This window comes from Phalacrocorax carbo, chromosome 20 (genome assembly GCF_963921805.1).
Source record: "Phalacrocorax carbo chromosome 20, bPhaCar2.1, whole genome shotgun sequence".
In the NCBI taxonomy this organism is placed as follows: domain Eukaryota; kingdom Metazoa; phylum Chordata; class Aves; order Suliformes; family Phalacrocoracidae; genus Phalacrocorax; species Phalacrocorax carbo.
This window is the reverse complement of record NC_087532.1, coordinates 5,724,794-5,744,494: the sequence shown is the minus strand read 5'-3', so window position 1 is coordinate 5,744,494 and position 19,701 is coordinate 5,724,794. Positions and strand designations below refer to the sequence as shown.

The following is a 19,701-nucleotide window of genomic DNA, read 5'->3' as shown; positions in this document are numbered from 1 at the left end:
TATTTGGGACAAGGCAGTGTCAGATGAAGAGGCTGCTTATTACATTTAATGAGTATTTTTTTTTTCAACCTGGGCATATCTGGGATGGGTTTGTTTTTGTCCTTCCATGTGAGGTGTATGAGACCTCCCCCACCCCTTCGCATCTCACAGGGAGGAGGAACGGGTGGCCAGACTGGGGCAATGTTTTGGTTTTAGATTACAGGCCCCAGTACTGGGGCTGGGTGTGTTTTGGGTTGTAGCTTTTTGTGGCACGTCCTCTGGTTTTTTGATCAGGTATCAGGATGGGGAGCAGGGTCTGGCCTGGTGGTGGGCTGGGCCGGTGCGTGGGCTCTGCTGGGTGTGGTGGCAGACAGGGCTCATCACCCTGGGGGGTGATTGTAGCAGGGGTCTTGGGGGTCCGGTGTGCTGGTGAGTTTTCCAGCCCTTGGCCAGTCTGGGGCAGGGTCTTATTTAGCCTTCGCAAAGTCAGCAAATTCAGAGTTCCATAGGAAACCCTTGGGCCGTGTTACCTCCCTCTCTGGGACCTGGTCCCACCACTTTAGCTCCATACCTGCTAACACAACCATACCTGCTCCTCCAAAATGGTGTCAACTGTTCTCTCCTGTTTAACAGCTAAATGACAGCAATGGGCCAAACAGGCCTGTGCTGGCAATCCACCATGGTCCAGGTAATTACTGCCGAGTGTATGTGTACGTGTGCGTGTGTGTTGGTTTTCTTAATAAGGAGTAAGATGGTAATAAACTGGTTGATGATTGACTGGGCCTGAACTATGTACTCTGATATTTTGATTGAGAGGATAATTTTGTCATCGTTTATTTCATTTATTTATTTATTTCTATCATTGACATCAGGAACCGAGCGGCTCAGGAACTGCTTCCACCCGCAAGCGCGACGCGCCAGCTCTGGTTGGGTCCAGCCGTGGGCGTGCGGCTGCCTCCCTTCTAGATCAAGGAGCTGGGAGGCTGCGTGGGCAGCCCAGGAGTTAAGGATGTGGTGAAACTGCAGGAGGGCAAATGCTTTAAAGAGCAATAAACAGTGATTTAGCCCCTGATCTCCATCTCCAGGAGCTGTGGCAGCGCAGAGATGGGATCTGCAGGCAGCTGCCCGGGTGTTCCTGGCGGGTCTTGGCCCCGAGGCAGGCGGGGCCATGCCCCTACTCGGGGAGGCAGTGCCCCCTGCCGGCTGGAGCCCGGCCCGCTGGCCAATGGGCCCCCGCGCCCGGCCCCCGCCCCTGCCCCGCCTGGCCCACCCAGCCCCGCTCACCCAAAGAGGGACTGCCACCCCGCCACCTGCCCCCCCAAAAGTGACCCTTTCTCCTCAGAAGCGTCGTGGGCGCTCGGCCTTCCTGCCGCTGCGCCCAGGTAACACGTGGGTTTTGGTGCTGCTGTATGGGAACCCGGGGCTGCAGTAAGCCATGGAAATGAGGATCTGGAAGATCTGTTTAAGTCAGCATTCGGTCTGTGTGTGGGTGAACCCGTCTTGTCATGATCTCGGGGCAAAGACCTGCCCCATAATCACCACCTCTAACCCTTATCTACTTGGGCCAGCTTATCTCCCTCAGTCGCTGCCTCTTGAATTCTCTCCAAGCCCTCAGGCTGTGGCTCCCCAGAGGCTATGCCCGAGGGCTGCTCACACGAGCTGCCAGCTGGCAGAGGCAGGTCTGGAGGGGTTTCTTTCCCAGAGGGACTTGGTATGTGGGGTCTGACAGTCTGCTCTTGCCGAGGGCTTTCTTAGCTGAGTCAGTCCTCGCATGGACCTTCTAGGGCCAGAAACTTTCATAGTGGTTGGGGGCTGGAAAGAATTCATGGACTGAGTCCATCCACCCAGGATCGTGGCAAGATGTTCCCTACATGTGACTTTCTGTAAGTCTGGTTGTAAATATCCTGAGTGACTGGGCACCTGTCACTTCCTTTGGGAAACTGTTCCCCAGCCTAATTATCCTTGGTATGAGATTACAGGAACTGATCTCAGAATGGGGACCAAGAAACCTATGGTAAATGGGTGGAGAAACACCTAATTTTCCACTCAGAGGGTTGTTTTGTGACTGTTTTGTCAAATCACTGTTGTTGTTTGAAACACCCAGGGGATAGGAACACCTTCTCTGGGCTGGTGCCAACTTTTTTTTTTGTTTGTTTGACAGTACGGATTTTTGGAGAGACATTGGCTCAGTTGAGGTTGGTATCATTCCTGTGCTGAGCTCATGGTCTACAGAAGGTTCACAGGAAGTTTGTTTGGGTGTTCAGGTCTCTTTCAGTAGTCTGAGATGCTTGTTGGGTAGAAAGCATTCAAGTGCTTAAGCCTACCTAGTGAAGACTTCACCTTGGAAGAAGAGTTTACCCAGGCAGGGATTAACCTTCTCACCGTGGTGTTAAGCAGAGCTCAGCTATTACTTGAAGAGCTTGCTTCAAAGCTGGTTGAAGTCCATAGGGGTGTTTCTACTGGTTTGGTGCTATAGAGTGATAACTCACTGAAAGACCAGAAAATTGATCCCTGAGATATTAAACTCCTGTTTCCCCACCTGTGCCCTGTCTTCTGGGTCCTATTCTATCTAAACCAGGTCTGCTACCAACAGAGCAGGGTCTGCCAACGCGTGCAGGTACCACATCCTTCCACTGTGAAACACTGTGTCTGAGAGGGGGAGAGGCAACATGTACTAAAACCGGCTGTGAATGATACAGATACCTCGGCTGGAAGGGACTGAACATTTAATCCGTAGCTTCCATATCATCAGTTTCTCTTTCTGTTTTCTTGGACTATTTATGCTTCCACTCTGAGTCCTCCTTGCCTCTATTGAAAAGGACTGTCTGAGCTGGGAATTTATTTCAGGGCTTTTGCCTGTGCAGCCTTGCCTGTCCCACTTCCCATGCTGCCAGAGCGCTCGGCTCCCTCACAGCGAGAGCCTTTGTGGCCACTTTGACTCTCCCTCTAACATCAGATCACACCCCTAGGCTGCCAGGTGGCCTACAATTTAGGTTTCCCTCTGAAAAGTTGGTTGAAAGTATCTGGAAAGTAATGAAAAGTCTTGTGGGAGGTGAAGATAACCATTGCCTGTGCTGCATCTCCCACCTCCACCTGGGCTTCTTCCCTCCCTCCCAGGGTTTGAATTCACTGCTGTTCCCAGGGTTTGCAGAGCTCAGGTGCCACCAGGGCTCAGCTCCCAGAAGTGCTGACACTGCAGAGGCCACGCTGGCCGATCCAGCTGGGGTTTGGGAGAACCAGTGTCCTCATCTTCAGCTGCACTTTGCAAAGCAAAGAGGGGGCAGAGGAGGCTTGGCTGGAAGCAGGGGAGGGGCAGAACCTACACCCAAAAGTCCCACGCGGCACCGTCTCCTCCCCTCCAGTTCAATGCGGACTGGATCAATTTGGACGTCTTCAGCAATAAAAAATGCCGATGTCGTCCTAATTCACCAGGCCCCGAGATGACAGCAAATTTACATTTTTTAATTAAACTAGCAGCCAGTTTTTATGAGAGGGGGCTGGGTTATGCAAATCAAATGGTTGTGTACGAAAGATTAGGAGAGTTTGGGAATAAATTCCACAAATGCTAATAAAAAAAAAGAGAGAAAATGAGAGGGGGGAGAGAGAGGGACATTGTTCCATTAGCCCCTTTTAGACTGATTTCCCTTGGGAGAAAGCAATGGGGGGTGAGAGATGGAAGCAGCTTTCAGAGACAGGTAAAATCCATTTTGAGGATTGAGAGCCCCTTGGACCAGGACCTTGTTGCTCCCTGTTTCCTCTCCCAGGGCTCGCATGCTAGATGGAGGCAGACATCAGTAGCGAAAGAAAAACTTGCTAGCTTCTAATCCCCATTCCTGCTTGACCAGTGATCTTACAGACTGAAACACTGGCCGGGGCTGGGGAGCTGCCCCAGATGTCTGCAGCCTGGTTGAGGACATAGAGGGGGTGCACAGTGCTTAGCCAGAGGGGCACGGGTGGGTCAAGGGCAGGACCAGGTCACGATGGTTTTGTAGGAGGACGGACCTGGCAGGGTGACAGAACAGCCCCTGCATGGGCAAAGCCCAGATTCTGGCCACCAGTGAGCACTGAAGGGGCTGCACAGAGCTCTTCCAGTTGGGGACTGCTTTTGGACTGACAGATGGGACACAGAGCAGGGCCAGTGGCTGGGATCGGTACCCTGGGGCTTCCCCCTCTCTTTTGTGCAGCTTTTGCTGGTGGGCTCCTGGTCCCTGGCCGGAGCTTGCTGATTAGGCAGACAGTAATACTGATTGCAGTTGTGGGCTGGGCTGCTGTTCCACATAAGCACAGGCTTTATCTGTGGAGCAGAATGTGTTTTGGAGGGGGATGATGATGCATTTCCCTCCCCCAGACTGTAGACCCCCTGTTGCCCATCCATAGGGCTCTCAGTGGCTGAGTCCAGCTGTTAACTTCTCTTCCCAGTGCGTTAACCTGGCACCAGCCTTCTCCCCTCTTTCCCAAGAGACTTCCCATCTTTCTTCATGTGGTGATTCCAGAAAATAAAATGGATTGTCAAGCCTTTTTGAGAACAAATAGTTACAGTGAACCAAAAATATGCACTTCACTTGTGTAAAATATGTTCTTGTTTAAATTTCCCAGGTAGCGAGGCAATTGTTTGCTCTGCCATGGAGAAACACAACCAGAAAATTTCTGGAGGCTGGGAAACTGCTTAAAGCTTCCAGTCCTAAGGCAGTTTCATGCTTAGAATCAAAGCTGAACAACCCATGTAGGTTGGCAAGAGAGAGTAAGGGGCGGAGAGAGGAGATACAAGGAAAAAGGATAGGAAGACTAAAGTCACTGGGTGCACTTCATGGCAATCCTCTGAAGATTTGGTGCCTCACTAGAGAATTTTGCCACCCATTCCTGGTTTTGGGGTGTGAAACGATGATTCACCTACATGCACATGTTTTGCTTTGGAGAGGTGACATTTTAGCAGAGGATCTTGTGAAATCAGTGAAAACACCAAGCTTTGCTGGAGCGTTTCTGGAGGTGTTCCCCACACCCAACACCCACGTCCCCGTCACCCTGTCCTGCACATGCACATCTGCCCCAGACACTCGTCCACCTCCACACTCCCGGACGCTCACGTGCCCTGTGTTGGTATCGTGCTGATCTTTGTGTATTCCAAGTTGCTTTCTCAAGACATCACCTTCTTCTGTGCTCTGGTTCCGTGCGCTTGCATCATTGTGGCAACGAGGGAATCTTTCTTAGCAGCGAGAGAAGATCAGCGTGGTCTGTGCCCTGTGTGTTAGATGTCCCTGTGCTCCCACTGCTGCTGCAGTGCATCCCCCACCGTTCCTGCTGCCGGGGGCAGCGATGGCTTTGGCAGCAGGCTTGGTCCACAGCCGCAGGCAGGCAGGTTTACAGGGGATTTTTGTAATGCGAGTAGGGCCAAGTTTAGCTGAAGTCTAACAAAGAGAGCTCCAGAACAGGTCTGTGAGACATGACAGAGTCTGAGGATTTGGTGTGGGATGAATAACTCCTAATCTATAAAGTGGGCATAATCATACTCCCCTGTGCAGCCCAGAGCCAGGGCTGGGCGCTTCAGTGATGGAGATAAGTGAATGAGGCCTGGCTGCTGTCCATGGATGGGTGCGGGGGTCGGGCAGGAGCGCTCCTCCCTCCAGCCGGGGTGTGGTGGCTGGGGTGTGGGAGAGCTGAGCCTGCTCCTGCTTCCTGGGAGCTCCTGCGCCCGCCTGACCTGTGGCACCCTCAACGCCCCGGCAGCTGCAGTGCTGCGGGCTCTGAGCACCCCTGGGTCCAGGGCAGGTTGTCGCGGACCCACAAGGAGGGCGTTCCGGGACCTGGGCAGGGAGGTGCAGAGCTCCAGCCGGGCTGTTCTGTGGTAATGATGCTGTGGTGTCAGCCCCTCTCCTGAGACTGGCTGGGCTGAGGCAGAGCAGAGGAATAACCAGGAACTTTAGCTTCCATACATGGGAAACTGTCAAAAGCCAGGTAGCAACACCAGCTTTTGTCTGGTATTTCCAGAAAAACCCGGCGGGACCTGGCATCCCAGGGCATAATTTATTATGGAAAAATAAAATAATAAAGTCCCAATCCCTTTGAGGCCTGAGTCATAGACGCATCTTCTCATTAAAGCAGCTCCACCTCTCTGCATGGTGTTTGCCAGCACCGTGCCTGTATGAATCTACTCCCTGAGCCGGCCCGCCCAGGGCAGCCCTCCTCCTCCTCGCTACCTGCGCTTCCCCAGCACACCTCTCCTCCAGCACCCCTTCCCCTATCTGGAGGAGCACGAGCAATTCCAGATGTCAAACCAACTTCTCCCCAGGCCTCCCTTCTTCAGGCTGGGGGGGATGTTTTGTTGGCATATTCTGTAGACAAATGTCTTCATTTTTTCACCCACCTTCCACCCCCTGTGCTATCAAGTTCTCTGGGCACATCCCTGATTCCCACATCCCCCTCTCCCTGCCATGTGGCGTGGAGGTGTGTGTGGTATCTTTCCATGGCTTGAAGCTCTCTTCCAAGTGGCCCTCCACAAGCAGAGAAAGGAGAGGAAGCTGCTCCTGGAGTAATTACCATCTGCATGTCCTGAAGGCAGGCAGCAGATGTTAGCAGAGGAGGACCCGGTTGGAAGAGGGTGAGGGAACAGAGGCTGGGGAGAGAGGGTCTGTTTTTATTTCTTGATTGCATGTGAATATTTTTAACAGAAGCTCAGTAGGACAAGAATGACAGTTTTGCAGAGTTGATCCATGAGCTTGGAAACTTTCAGAGAAAGCTCCTTTGCTCACTCTTGCTGTGTTTTCAGTCATTCACTCTTGTTTTCCTCAGCCTTTTTCTGTGCTGCATTATTTAATTCTTCGTGCTAAATAACCTTCCTTTATGTCCTCCTTCCTTTCCTTATTCCCACAGTCCCATCACTCTTTGTTACCCTCCTGGACTTCCCATTCGGCCTTTAATTCTGTCTTGGTTTTCCTTTCCTTCCCCCCCGCCCCTTTACCTCCCTTCCATTATCTTACTCTCTTTATTTTTCATTTCCCCATTTGTCTGTGGGCTGATATTCAGATGAGCAAACTTCTTCCAGTTAAAGGAGGTCATGAATATTAGGATTTTTCTATCAAACAATGAAATATGGCTCAAATTACTCTAAAGAATAGGGCCCTTTTCATAAACCACCTGCTGTTTTTTTTGAAAGAAAGCACAACCACTCGCCTCTGTGCTTCAAGCAGTTGTCTCTCATCTCCACCTCGCCAAGCTTTGCCGTTCCAATTTCTTCTTCTGAATTTGTTGCTCTTGGTGGAGTAAGTCTGCTCTTCCCAGACTGCCAGCACCCAATGAGTCTGGGTTTGGACAGGTTGGGACAGGACGGTGATTCTGGCAGGAACCTCACTACTTTGAATGATGGTTTGTGATTGTGCTTTTTTGATTGCGGTGTGCTTATTTTGGGGCTTTATTTTTGTTTTCAACAACATTTTGGTCTGAAACTCATTACCTCTCAGCTTGGCTGGCAGGGGATCTCATACTCAGATGTTAGCACCCAGCAGGGCGTGGAGATGCGCAGACACTCCTGCCTTCTTGTCTTGCTGCTGTGGACCAACCGTCTTCCCTGGTCAGGAGGAGGGCTGTGGTGGAGGTGTCCTGCTCAGGTCTGGACACCAGCCCAGGGCTGTGGTCATACCCTCCTGGTTTCCACGGTAAGCCCCTGTGTGTGCTGAGGCTGAGCTGAGCTCTTGTTCCAAACTGATTCCTCAGGGCTGATTTTAGTATACCCCAGCTCAGTGCTGAGACTGGGAGTTTAATTCGTCTGGCTGTTCCCAGTGAGATGAGGGCCGTGTCTGCAGCATCCCAAGAAAGAAGTTAGAATAGATCTATGCTGGAGGGAAGTCCCTGAGCCAGGCAGCCCCCACCCCCCATGGGTGGTCCCATTGAGGTCCACGCTGCTGTCCCCTTCCTCCCGGCCACGTGGCTTCAGGGAAGGAGCTGTGAGGGCAGATGCCCTTTCTCCTGAAACGTCAAGAAGCCAGGTATGTGCTCCATGACATCCCACCTTGCCTGTGGTCCTGGCTGTGCTTGGCCAGACGGTGCCCTGCCTTTGTCAGCACCAGTGCAGCTTGGCTGTTAGCCTGTTAGTGGGGATGAGGAGAGTGGTCGAGCTGTGCCCCAGGGGCCTGGAGAAACATGGGCAGAAGGATCTCTACACTCCCCTTGGGAGCTGCCACGAGGCAGGCATGGGCAATGCCAGAGATGGGGACAACAGAGGACACCAACTCGTCTCAGACTTGCGTTTTGTTTTCAGTCCAGCCTATTTATATTCATCATAGTTGCTATTTTTTTCCGAGTTACATGGATGTGTCTTGTCCTTGCTGTCTTCCATCTTCCCTGAGCAAACCTTGCTGTTTTCCACATGTCTGTCCTGGGAGATGCACTTGGACAGAGACCAACCTTCTCCAAGGAGGCATCTCTCGGTGATGGGCTCCTTCCAGGAGCCTGGCCCAGCCCTCCCGCCCTCTCCCACCCAGCCCCACGTTACCCTGGACAGAAACTGCATACACAGCCTGGGCTGTGTGAACACAGAGTTTGTTTTGCCAGGGTGACCTGTTTAATCATCTCATTTTCTGGTGGCCGTTTATTCCTCGTTTCCACGGTTACAGCCCCATTAAGAGGAGAAGCACTAAGGCAGCGAGTCAAACAGGTAATAAAAACATTAAAGCCATGTGCGCATTGGGAGGGAGGGAGGGTGAGCAGCACTCAGTGAGACGAGACGGGCCGTGCCAGCGAGACAGAAGGGTCACGGGGAGCCTGTGCACAATATGGTAACATCCAGCTCCGTTCCCAACCTCTTCAGGGACCTGACTGCCAACACAGCGTCCTACAACATCCTACCCCACTCCCTTGGAGCATGCTGCCACTCAGGATAGCATCACTGCTGTCAGCGTGCTGGTGTCACCATCGCTGTGCTGCTAATGCAGGGTTGTGAGTGGCCAAAAGCACCTGAAATCAGTATTTTTGCAATTATATTTTATTTCAGGCCTCTGACTGTCTGGTAAAACTTGTAACTTGCTGTTTCTGTTTAGTTACTGTGATGCTGGTGGACCCAAACCTTTGCCATTGTAATAGCTCTACCATGGTACCTGTGAAGGTACCTGCTGTTACTGATGTCAGCTGCACTGGTACCCTGAGGAGTGCGGCTCTGCAAAGTTGTGCTTCTGCACGGTTCCTGAAGTAGTACTAACTGTTCAAAATACTACATGAATGTATTTACAGCTAGCTACCTAAACCAACGTAACCTAGAGTATCATGACAGTGTTTGAGGATTTCCTAGGTAGAATAAGTATCTGTTTATGGAGGGGCATATTTCTGCAAGCTCCAGGAGGTCAGGCTCCATGGAAACAGGATAGCTAGGTCTCTGCTCTGTGGGGCTGCCAGCAGGCGACTGTGGGGTGGGGAGCAGGTGGGACCTGTTCCCCTGGGAGCAGTGGGGATGCTTATGGCCATAGGTAGCAATCAAGGGAGAGCTGTGGAGGGCAGGCAGCATGGCTGTGAATTGCCTCTCTCCTGCTAGAAGGAACCCCCAGATTTCTGGTTTTCTATAGTGGGCTCATTAAAGGAAAGTAGCAACACTAAGCAACCTAAAGCAACTTCTCTAGAGTGAGGAGAAGGCAAAGAGCCCTGCTGTCTTCAGAAAAAGAAGGGGGTTGCTTTCAGAGCAGTGCACTTCCTCCAGGCAGTGTTCGTCAGAGATCTTGGTAGGTGGGCACCTTTTGTTACTATATGCTTGTTATCCCAAACCTGACTTTGTCAGCAAGGAGACTGTGGCCTGTCTCCCTTGGGAAATTGCAGGCTAATGTACCCTTGGTCATAAAACCATGACCTGACTACAAAAGCCAGCAGAGTTACTTTTCCTTATCATTTCCCAGTGGCCATGGGGCCAAGTGGCATTGGATCTCAGATGAAGAGATGTTAGCAAGTGAATTGACATTTTTAACACCTGTCCTTCATGGAAGGGCCAATAGCTGTCTCTGATGGTCAAATGGAGATTGAAATGGTGTCACTAAGAAATAATTTTAAAAATTCATTGGCCACTGCAAGCTGGAGGCTTGGATTTTCAAAGTCATGCTGTGTTGGCCAAATTGTGTTACTTTGAAGTTGGAGGTTTATCAAAATAGCCACATCTCAGAGCAGCAAGGAAGGCTGGGCTCTCTGGATACCAGCCCTGGGTTAGAGAATATAGACTTTGTGAAGCTGCACTTCGTTCCAGGCAGCCTGTGGGATTGGTCTGTGAGCTGACTTGGTAATTAAATCTGAAAATGATTCTCCAGGACCCACTCCCTTTACCGTACTGATGTGAAGGGCTCCATCCATTCCTGAGAGTGGGGTTTGACCTTGCTTTGTGTGATCTCTGGCTATGCCATGTTGCACCCAGGGTAGGTACAAACCATCATGCTTTATGCAGTCTACTTATAAGTAGAGGGCTTAGAAAAAACAAGCAAACTGCATAGCTGAAAACTCCTCTGCTCTGGATGGGTTTGAGCTGTCGGGTCGCTGTCATAAAGGAGCAGGTGCCCACGGGCTGGAACGGTTCTGGCTTTTGAACAAGGGTGAGTTTCACTGTGGTTGAAGAGAAGAGGTTAAATATAACAATCTCCCTCATATAGGTGGCACAGCCCTAACAACACAACAGAAATATTAAAAGAAAAAACCAAACAAGAAAAGAGAGCAAGAAAATAATCATTGAAATGCAGGGAAATGGCGTAAACTAACTCGAAGGGTGTTTCACCTGCTAGTTTTCTCTGTTGAAATATTCTCCTGCGTTTGGATTTTTTATATATTTCTGACATTGTTTGGGGTTTTATAGTTTCTTTTCTCTGGACTTTATCAGAAAGCATATTTGTGGTGATCGCCTGTGAAAGGACCTGGCTTGCTGAGTAAATATTCAACGTGGAAATGAGCCGCATGACCTTGAGGGGGGGAGAAGGAGGAAAGCTGAAAGAAATTCATAAAAAGCTGAAAAAGAAACGAACAAGGAGAAGGGAGGGGAGAGGAAAAAAAGATAAAAGGCCTGGCCAGACTGGAAGAAGTCACACAGGAGAGAAATATTGGTCTTTCTTGTTAAAGCGGTGATTGGACATGTCGTATGAGCCATCTTAAAGAGGCCCGATTCTCAGCTGTGCTAAGCACTGACACTTTGAAAAATAGGCCCATTTAAGGTGACTCAAGTTGGGCAACAAAAGTCAGTAGTCACTTTAGATCATCTTGGCCTGTGTTCAGAAGGGTGAATTTTATCCTTGGCAAAAGGCCAGTGGGAGGCCTTTCTGTGTACTGTTCCCGTTCCCAGAATAGGATGTGGGGTGGCTCCTGGACCTCGTGCCGGTCCTTTGGGGCAGGGGCAGAAACCAGTGTCCCCAAGTTCTGGGCTGAGCCTCTGCCTGCCCTCCCCATGCAGGGGGCAGCCATCATCAACTGGACTCATGTGTCACAGCCCAGTTGTTCTCGAGTTTGAAAACTGGACCTGAATTTATTTGTGGACTTTTGCGGGGGCTGTGGGTGACTGGAAAAGGTGCCAGACAGAGCAAAACGCCCTGTCCTCAGTGCAGGGGCAGTAAGGAGCACAGTGCAGGTTACCCCACCACCCATAGGGTCCTTCTGGTGTGTGAGACTCAGATGTAGATATTTGCTTTAGGAAACTAGTGAGGACTCAGTCAGAAAAGACTGTGAAAACACTGTTGCAAGGAAAACGCATAAGAAAATTTGTGTAGAAACACACCACCTTCGCTACCAGAGACCGAGATGTGAAGTCCAAATGCGCTCTGGAGTTTGGGTTTCCAGAACTGCCTGGTTTGGGCTTGAAGGTTTTTACTTCAGTCCCGCATCTAGTCCTGGATGATCTAAACTGAATTTCAAAATTATATTGTAGTGCTTTGAGAGAGATGAGCCTAAATTTCTGCAGGTTTGAATTTTTTTTGTATCGGGTGTTCCTCTAGTGTGTCCTTAGTATCTTGATGACACCAGGGCCGGGAAGCCCCTTGGTCCTGCAGCTGCAGCCATCAGCTCTCTGCTGCCCATTTCCGTGAGCTGCCCAAGGGATCCGGGCACCCAGGGAGCCAGCACCCAGCAGTCATGGGGGGCTGGAGCAGAAACCCTTGCACTGGTCTCCAGGCAGCCAATGGTCTCTGCTAGTTTTTTGTTGTTTGAATGCATGAAAAAAAGTTTGGATGCCTTTAGGACCCCTTTACAGCTCATCGTATTGTAATTTCTTTGACTCCCCAAATTCTCCTCATTTTCTAGAGGGGAAGTCTAACTTCACTGGCATCAGCACTTCATAAACGCTGCACACTGACATAAGCATTTCAGAGCGTGGGGCAAGGACCGTGCCGAAGCTGAGCCCTCATTTGTGTTGAAACAGTGCTGATTACTATTCTTTGGTTAAAACAAAATAGCTGCTCTAATGATCTTTGTATACACATCTTTAATTTTTTTCTTCATTTAGGTAGGGGGATGATTTATTTCTTTCCGTAAGCCTGGAAATTGTAGAATTAGATTTTCATTGCTCGTATGGGAGAGCCCTACTGTGTGGAGGAGAGCCTTTTTTTTGATTTCTTTCCAGTTGGAGTGCATGAAATAGTAGGGAAAAGTCTTGTCTAGTGATGACCTCGAAATAATCTCTATTGCAGTGTAATGTGATGTCAGACAGACAGTATGCAGCTGGGTGGGAAGTGCAGACAGTGGGGGCATGGGTGCCTGACACAGGGGAAAACCGGCATAAATAAAAAACGTTAGTCCAAGGCTTTGGGAGGAACTAGAGCAAAGTCACCAGTGCAGATGCCAGGGCAGGGAACTGTAACTGTACATTTAATAGCTTTGGATGTTTGCTTTTATGTGACGGTTTCTGTTGAAGCAAACAGATTGGAGAATTCCGGACTTGCATGGATTTCAGGGATTTTATTTATATGTGTTCAGCACAGGACACGAGCGGGATGGGAGCGCAGGGGGTGTATGCAGCAGGAGGAAGGGCCCGGTACCCTGCCCCTCCCTGCCCTTGTGCTCATGACCCCATGCACCTTGACATACCCATGCCTGTTTGTTCACCAAGCTGAGCATTCCCTGTCACTCCCCTCTCCTTTCTCTGCCCTGATGTCATTCTCCCCCCAAATTTGCCTCAGTCACCTTCTCTCTGTTGCTCCTAGCATTGTCCTGCTCTCCCAGGAGCATCCTCTGTCCCATTCCTGTGTATGCACATCTTCTGCCTCCCCAACGATGGTGCCTGTCACTAACCTGCTTGGCCAGGGACCTCTGCAGCCTGCAGGAGCCCTACCCTGTGCTGAAAGCCCCATCTGGAGAGCAAACGGCCATGCCCTGTGTGCCTGCCCTGCCTGGCCTTCCCTGTCCGGCTCTGGGCTCAACTGGAACTGTCCAAAGAGAGCTGAAAGGCAGAGGCATGTTTTCGCAGTTTGTTCTGCAAAAGGAAAGCCTGCAAGGGGTGAGGGGCAGGCTCCTTGCAGTGAAGGTGTTAACAAATAGCAGGTGATTAAACATGACAAGCAGTGACATTTCTGTGTGGGGTTCTCAGTACCAGCAATGCCAAGAATGAAGCTATAAACCCTGACATTTTGTGTTATGCACTGAGGTTTTTAATAGACATCTTTCTCTCCCTCCCCCCTGTTTATTTCTTTTACTCCTTTTTTCTCTTCTGTCCCCTTCTCCCTTTCCTTCTCCTCTGTCTTCCTGACCCTCACCCTGGCTCTGCCCTGGCCCAAGTGCCCCCTGCCTCCTCTCCCCATACCTCCCTCCCTGCCTTTATCTTTGCTCCCTTGCTTTACCACTCTCATTTGTTTGATGGCCCTCACTTTTTCTTTTGTTCCTTTCTTCCTCCCTGTTTCCTTGTTACACTTTTCCAAGCTTTCTTGCTTTTCATGGCATCATTCCCCCTTCCTCACTCTTCTCTTCCTCCTCTTAACTCTGCTCTCTGCCATATGCACACACGCTTGCAGTCTTTCTCACACATACGCACTCCCACACTTTATTGCACACACACCACCACTTGCAGCACACTTTTCTGCTCTCCCCCACACGCTCTCGCTCTCTCCTGCACCGTCTCTCACATGCGCTCGCACTTGCTCTTTTCTTTCTGTGCTTCCCCTCTCTTGCTCTTCTTTGTCTTTGTTGCTCCCTTCTGCTGTCATCTTCCCTGTCTGTTCTTTTCCACTCTCTCCCCTTCTCCCTCCCTTTCCTTTCTCTTTTTGGGGCCTGATGTAATACGCTAACCATGGGCAGCCAGGCCAGTTGCTTGTCAGGGAGCAGGTGTCCCACCCCTGAGTGATGTTTTTGTTAATAACTTTTTTGCCCTGACTCAGAAGCTGGCGTTTTGGAGATCGGTTGTTGGGTTTTTTTTAAGGACAGGAGCTGAGGAGGCTGTGCTTTTGGGAACAGTTGCTGGGTTTGTGCTAAAAGGACTGCAACAGTTGTTCTGCTGAGCAAGAAACGTTGGAACAACTGCAGATTCCCCCCCCCCCCCATGTCTATCCAAAGGGCATTTGGAGGTGACACCCAGTGCACCGTCCCCCGTGCAGCCAGTCCTAATTGGAGCCGACGGGCTGCTGCTGGCTCTTGGCTTTAGGAACGGGGCACTCCTGCCACTGAGTTGGCCCTACCCAGCAGCCCTCTGAGAAAAAAAACTTTCCTCGTCTGCCTCTGCTGCCTTCTCCTGATGGGGTTATGGGCACAAAACTAGTAAAATGCCAGGGTCACCAGAGCATTCAAACAAGAGCTCTCCTCCAGCGGGTCACCTGGTCTCCAGGGCTCGGTAGTAATTGCCTGGCTACATGATCTGAACATAAGAAAGTGGTCTCCAGGCACAGAAAGACAGAAGGGTTCAGTGGCGGTCATCTGCATGACCTGCCTGGCTCACTACATCTTACCAGGCCATGATCTCCTTCATGGAGAGGCCAGGGGGCAATGTGTGATGCTTTCCACTTGGCAGGATGGAAATTGTGCAGGCTGGCCAGGCACCTGTCTTCTCTGCCGAATCAGCCTGTCTATCAGCACCAGGGTCTGAATCTTCCCCATCGGGCTGGCCCCAGTGACAGTCACACTGCAAAAGCATCGTGAGGTGCTACCTGGGGACTTGAGGCATCTCCAGAGGCTCTTTGAGCTGAATGGTGATTCCTTCTCATCCAGCTGTGGGAGTCTCTGCCTCTCCCCAGGTCCCTGGAGAGGGTCTGTAGGAAGCTCCTGGAGAATTACCATGCACATGCTGTCTGTGCTGTGCGTTGGTGGCTTATCAGCCCGTCGCTGTAGCCGGCACATCTGCGCTGAGAGCATCCAGGGCAGGTGAGAGGCTTTTGTGGGTGGACAGCAAGGACAGAGGCTGGGGCGGCTCCCAGGTGCAGGAGGTCACTGGGGCCCCAGTGTAAAGGGCTCAGCAGGTATTTGAAATGTGTCCAAACTAAGCTGCGGCTTCAGTCCCAGTATTTTCTCTTCCTTGACTCTGCAGGCACTCTAAAAATCAAAATACTTCCCCCTAAAGATCCTGCTTTCCCATAAAAGTGCCTTTCCCTCCCTGCCTGCCCAGGTTTTATTGATCCAGCACCACAGACGGTGGCTGCAGCTGGAGTTGCCAAGTAGGGCAGATCGATAGAGACTTGGTGTGGGATTTTTGGCAGCTGGGACATTTGTTTGTCCCTCCTCCCCTCCCACCATCCCTCCAGGAAACGGCCAGCGTTACAGCGAAAGCAGGTGGAGCAAAGCCCTGTCCTTACACTTCCCTCTCACCTTGTCCTTCCCTGTCCTCCGTGCTGCAGCCGCTGGGACTGGAGGCCTCTGTGGAAGCATGCACGAGGCTGCAGAGAGTGCATGGCACATGCAGAGCCTGAGTGGTCCCTTCCCCTGCGCTGGCTCCACTGGCCTCTCTCTGCCACTTACCCTTTGCAATGGCCAAGTTTACTCTTTTGTATACTGGGGCAATCCCATGGGTCATTCTAGCATCCCTGAGAGCAGGATTTGGCCTTTATTGTTTGCACAGTCTTTTTATTTAACAAGAGCTTCTTCCCTGCCTGGATCCAAAGTAACTCCCCTCTGCCCTTCTTCCCTGCTGTGGCCATCAGTGCTGCTGTCATCTTTCTGCAGATGGGGAAAGCAAGGCACGGTGACGTGAAGTGACTTCCTGAAGGCCAGAGGAGGAGTCAGTGCTGGAGTTGGGGTTAGGGGCCACAATTCGGGCTGCCCTTAGCCAGTGCTCCTGGGACAGTGCTTCTTCCCCATTCATGAAGCTTCTCAGGGTGCCCTGTCGGTGTGGGTCCAAAACCTGTGGGCTGGTCTCCAGCTGAGTCCTGCGGGAACCGGAGGCAGAGGGCAGCAGTGGGGAGGAGAAGGGTGCCGTGCAGGCAGCTTCCCTTGCTCCAGCCTGTCAGGAGAGAGTGGTTAGCTCTGCCATAAGATGTCCTTAACCCTTGCCAACCCTCCTGGCTGCCAAACCTCTGACAGGTGCCGAGCGCCGCACACAGTGAAGTTAATGAAATGAGTATTTCGGGGAGGCGGGGAGGGAGGCTCTGTACTGCACCCTGGGGCCCTGGGTTTATTAATGGTGACCTGCCATTAAAGACTAAAGTGCTAACCTGGTCATATTTAGCAGCTTTCAATGGTATCCCAGTGGCCTCTGCCTGCAATATCAACTCCTGCCTTCCCCCCACAGCCCCAGGCCGGCAGGAGCTGACTCCAGAGTTTCTCTGCTACGATGAGTCTGGTGGGCAGCACTAAGGAGCCTCTGTGCTGCTGCTGCCAGACAGATTTCCACCCCCTCCTGCTGCTCTGAGCAGCTTCCTCCTCTTGCTGCCAGGTCTTGCCAGGGAGCGCTTGGAAAAGAGGACCAAATCCTGGCATCGTCATGAACTCCTTTGCTCAGACAGAGCCTGGGGGTCACTAGGAGAGGGAGATGTGCCAGTATGAAGCTCGCAGGATTTGGCCATGAAGGAGAGGCATATTCAGGCTCTGCAAAATGCTTCCACAGAGCTCTCCGAGAAAGCACTGGCAAATTATCCCTCCGAGGTGGCAGGCTGGGAAACGAGGCAGCAGCTCTGCCAGACCTGATTAAAACAGGACTTGAGGCTAACAGCTTCAGGTCAGAGCAGGAGGGCTGCTCTGACTGCTACTGTCCCTCTTGCTCCAGTCCAAGAGAGACTTGGAAAACCCAAGCATGGGGGGATGTCCCCCTAGGGGATGACAGCAGTTGGATATTGTAGTGACAGGCACTTTAGAAAGATGCTGGGGGCTGCTGCTGCTGCTGGTCCAGGCAGGGATCAGTGTTAACAGAAGAAAAAAAAGCCCCAGAGTCTCCTTGAAGCTAATTCTGCTCTTGATGCCTCCCCAGAAGCAAGACCCTGCTGTGCTCTGTGTGCCAACTGAGATTATTGCCTTCCCTGATCGCTTCTTCCTGGATTAAAAACTCAGCACAGAGTATTTTGCCATGTGTTATTCCAGGGTACCCGCTAGACGCTCCACGTGGTACAGACCCTGGCAGAGGGATGGGGGAATCACGGGGCATTGCCAGCTCGGGCTGCTCCTGCCACTTGAGACAGGAGGTGGGGATGCGCCTGCCCCCTCACACCTCTGTTTTGCCTGTGGCGAAGGCACGAAGAGTGAGGCCCTAAAGGATTTTCCCCTCTCCAGCAAGCCCTGTAAGCTACAGATCCCTCATCCTCACAACCCTGCCCTTCATGTGGGCTTCAGGCCATTCCCCAGCAGAGCCAGCAAGGGCAGGGGCCTTGTTCCAGCAGAGAGCTCCAGCTCTCACAGCCTCCCAACAGGACGAGTGCCGGTTTGGCAGCCAGGCTGGGGGCAATCCTCGCTCTCTCGTTTGGCTCTGTGCCCCAGCTGATCTGGAGCCAGGTTTTGCTGTAATCCCTACATCCTGTTGCAGGTCCTTAATCAGCTGGAGCCAGCCTGGAAAAAAACCAAAAACCCAAACCCCAAACTGTTGTGGTTAAAGCTCCCCACTCCTGGGTGGTGAGGAGGAGTGTGCAGCAGCCTTCCCAGGCACCAGGTGGGAGACTGGAAGGTCTGGGAGAGATTGTAGCTCCCTTGCTAGGGATGGAAGCAGAGAAAAGGGTATGTGTGTGTTTCTGCTGGGGGTCTCAGCAGGACCCACTCATTGCTGTTCCCCTGCAGAGGGGACGGGTCTGGGGTTGAGGCATTGATTCCTCCTGTTCTCCCACTGCCAGCACAGCTAGGGATGCTGCCCCTTCAGCCCTCGCTGGGCAGGCTTGAAAACTCTCTGGGTTGTTGTTGAGTTGTTTTTTTTCCCGTTTAATGCATAGAATAACACTGATGGGTCTGAACAGCTCCAGCCAGGCGACGAGGGGAAAGAATAACAAGCTCCTGAATGTCAGGCGAAATTATGGGCCATTGCTATTTAGGGTGAGTCTGGTGGATTTAGGGCCTCTCTGTTCTATTGTCCCAGCTGCTCTGAGCATTGGAGCAGGCGAGACACAAGTCGGGAATTTTATTGCAGAGCATGTGCAGGGGAAGGTTGGTTCTGAGCATTTCCGGAGTTGAACAGCAGCGGTGGGGGATAGGGGACACTTTGTGTTGGAAAGTTGGTGAGATGTGATACTGGGAGGAGGTAGGAGGCTGGAAGTCCTGGAGGAGTGGTCGTCCAGCAGAGAAGAGAGCCCCTTTTCTTCCTGCTCTTTCTCAGGATTCAGCTCCAGATGTTCATCAAGCTCCCCAACATCGTGTAGCGTTGGTCTCCATCCACCAGGCCTTCGCTGGCTGTCTGGTTGCCACCCTTTGCAGGAGCTTTCCTTGGCAGACCCTGCTGGTCTCCCATCTGCATTTCACGAGCATGTGGCTGCTCAGCCCCTCATCTTCTTGCCTGACTCTTGTGAAGCATTCAGGGAGGTAGTTTGTATGAAAGACGGTGCATAAATGTGTGCATTGAATGGAGGTTATGGGTTTTAGTGCCTCTTGGATTGCTTTTGGCTGGTGCTGGTGATATAACCAGGGCTGGCACCATGCTTGCATGGCCTGCCAGGTATTAGGGGGAAGGGCCCGGAACAGCAAACGAGAACACAGAAGGGATGAAGGAAGTGCTATGCAGCATGACAGAAGTGGGTTGTCCATGGGAAAGTGAAGTCTGCACGAGTCCTGAACAGGGTGTATCCTAAGCTTCCAGATTTTGGCAAATACATTATGTCCCATGCCAGGGTGGGGAGGAGTTGCAGAGAATAAGAAAGCCATTCTTGCCCAGCTGTCTTCACAGGCGTGAGGCTCGGCAGGGTGAATTCTTTGCTTCTTTGGGGCTCTTTTTATTTGACCGGATTAAAAAGCCTATTTGAGTTTCTTAAACCATTTAATCTAAAATCCCCAGGTAGATGCGCCATTGGATTCAGTTTTAAGCTTATAAACAAAATAGGTCTGTGTTTGTCTCTTCTTCATTTTGTTCTAAAGAAGCAAGGGTTTGACCTGTCTTCCCGGGAGTCGGGGAGGGGGAGGAGTTGGGCTTCTTGTGCTTATGAATCCCCTTGAGCTTGAAGGGTGGGGAGGTGCGGAGCCCAGGGCACTGGTGTGACCTTCCTGCAGCTCCAGGTTAGCGTGTGGCCTGGGCAGGTGGTGGGAGAAGGGAGCAGGGGCCAAGCTCCGCTGGCTGGGTTGAATGACTGAGTCGGTTCCCAGGGCTCAGTACCTACATGGAATGCTGAGCATATGGAAAATCCCATTAAGACATTGCTCTGCAACTAGTGTGGGGAGATGGGGAAGGAGGAGACCATAGGAAAT

The 19,701-nt window shown here is 51.6% G+C and overlaps 1 protein-coding gene across 2 annotated transcripts in view; it reads left to right on the top strand.

The window, feature by feature from the left end:
* CASZ1 (castor zinc finger 1) overlaps positions 1-19,701 on the top strand; it is a 96,788-nt gene that overhangs the window by 871 nt on the left and 76,216 nt on the right. The gene's annotated exons all lie outside the window — the stretch shown is intronic.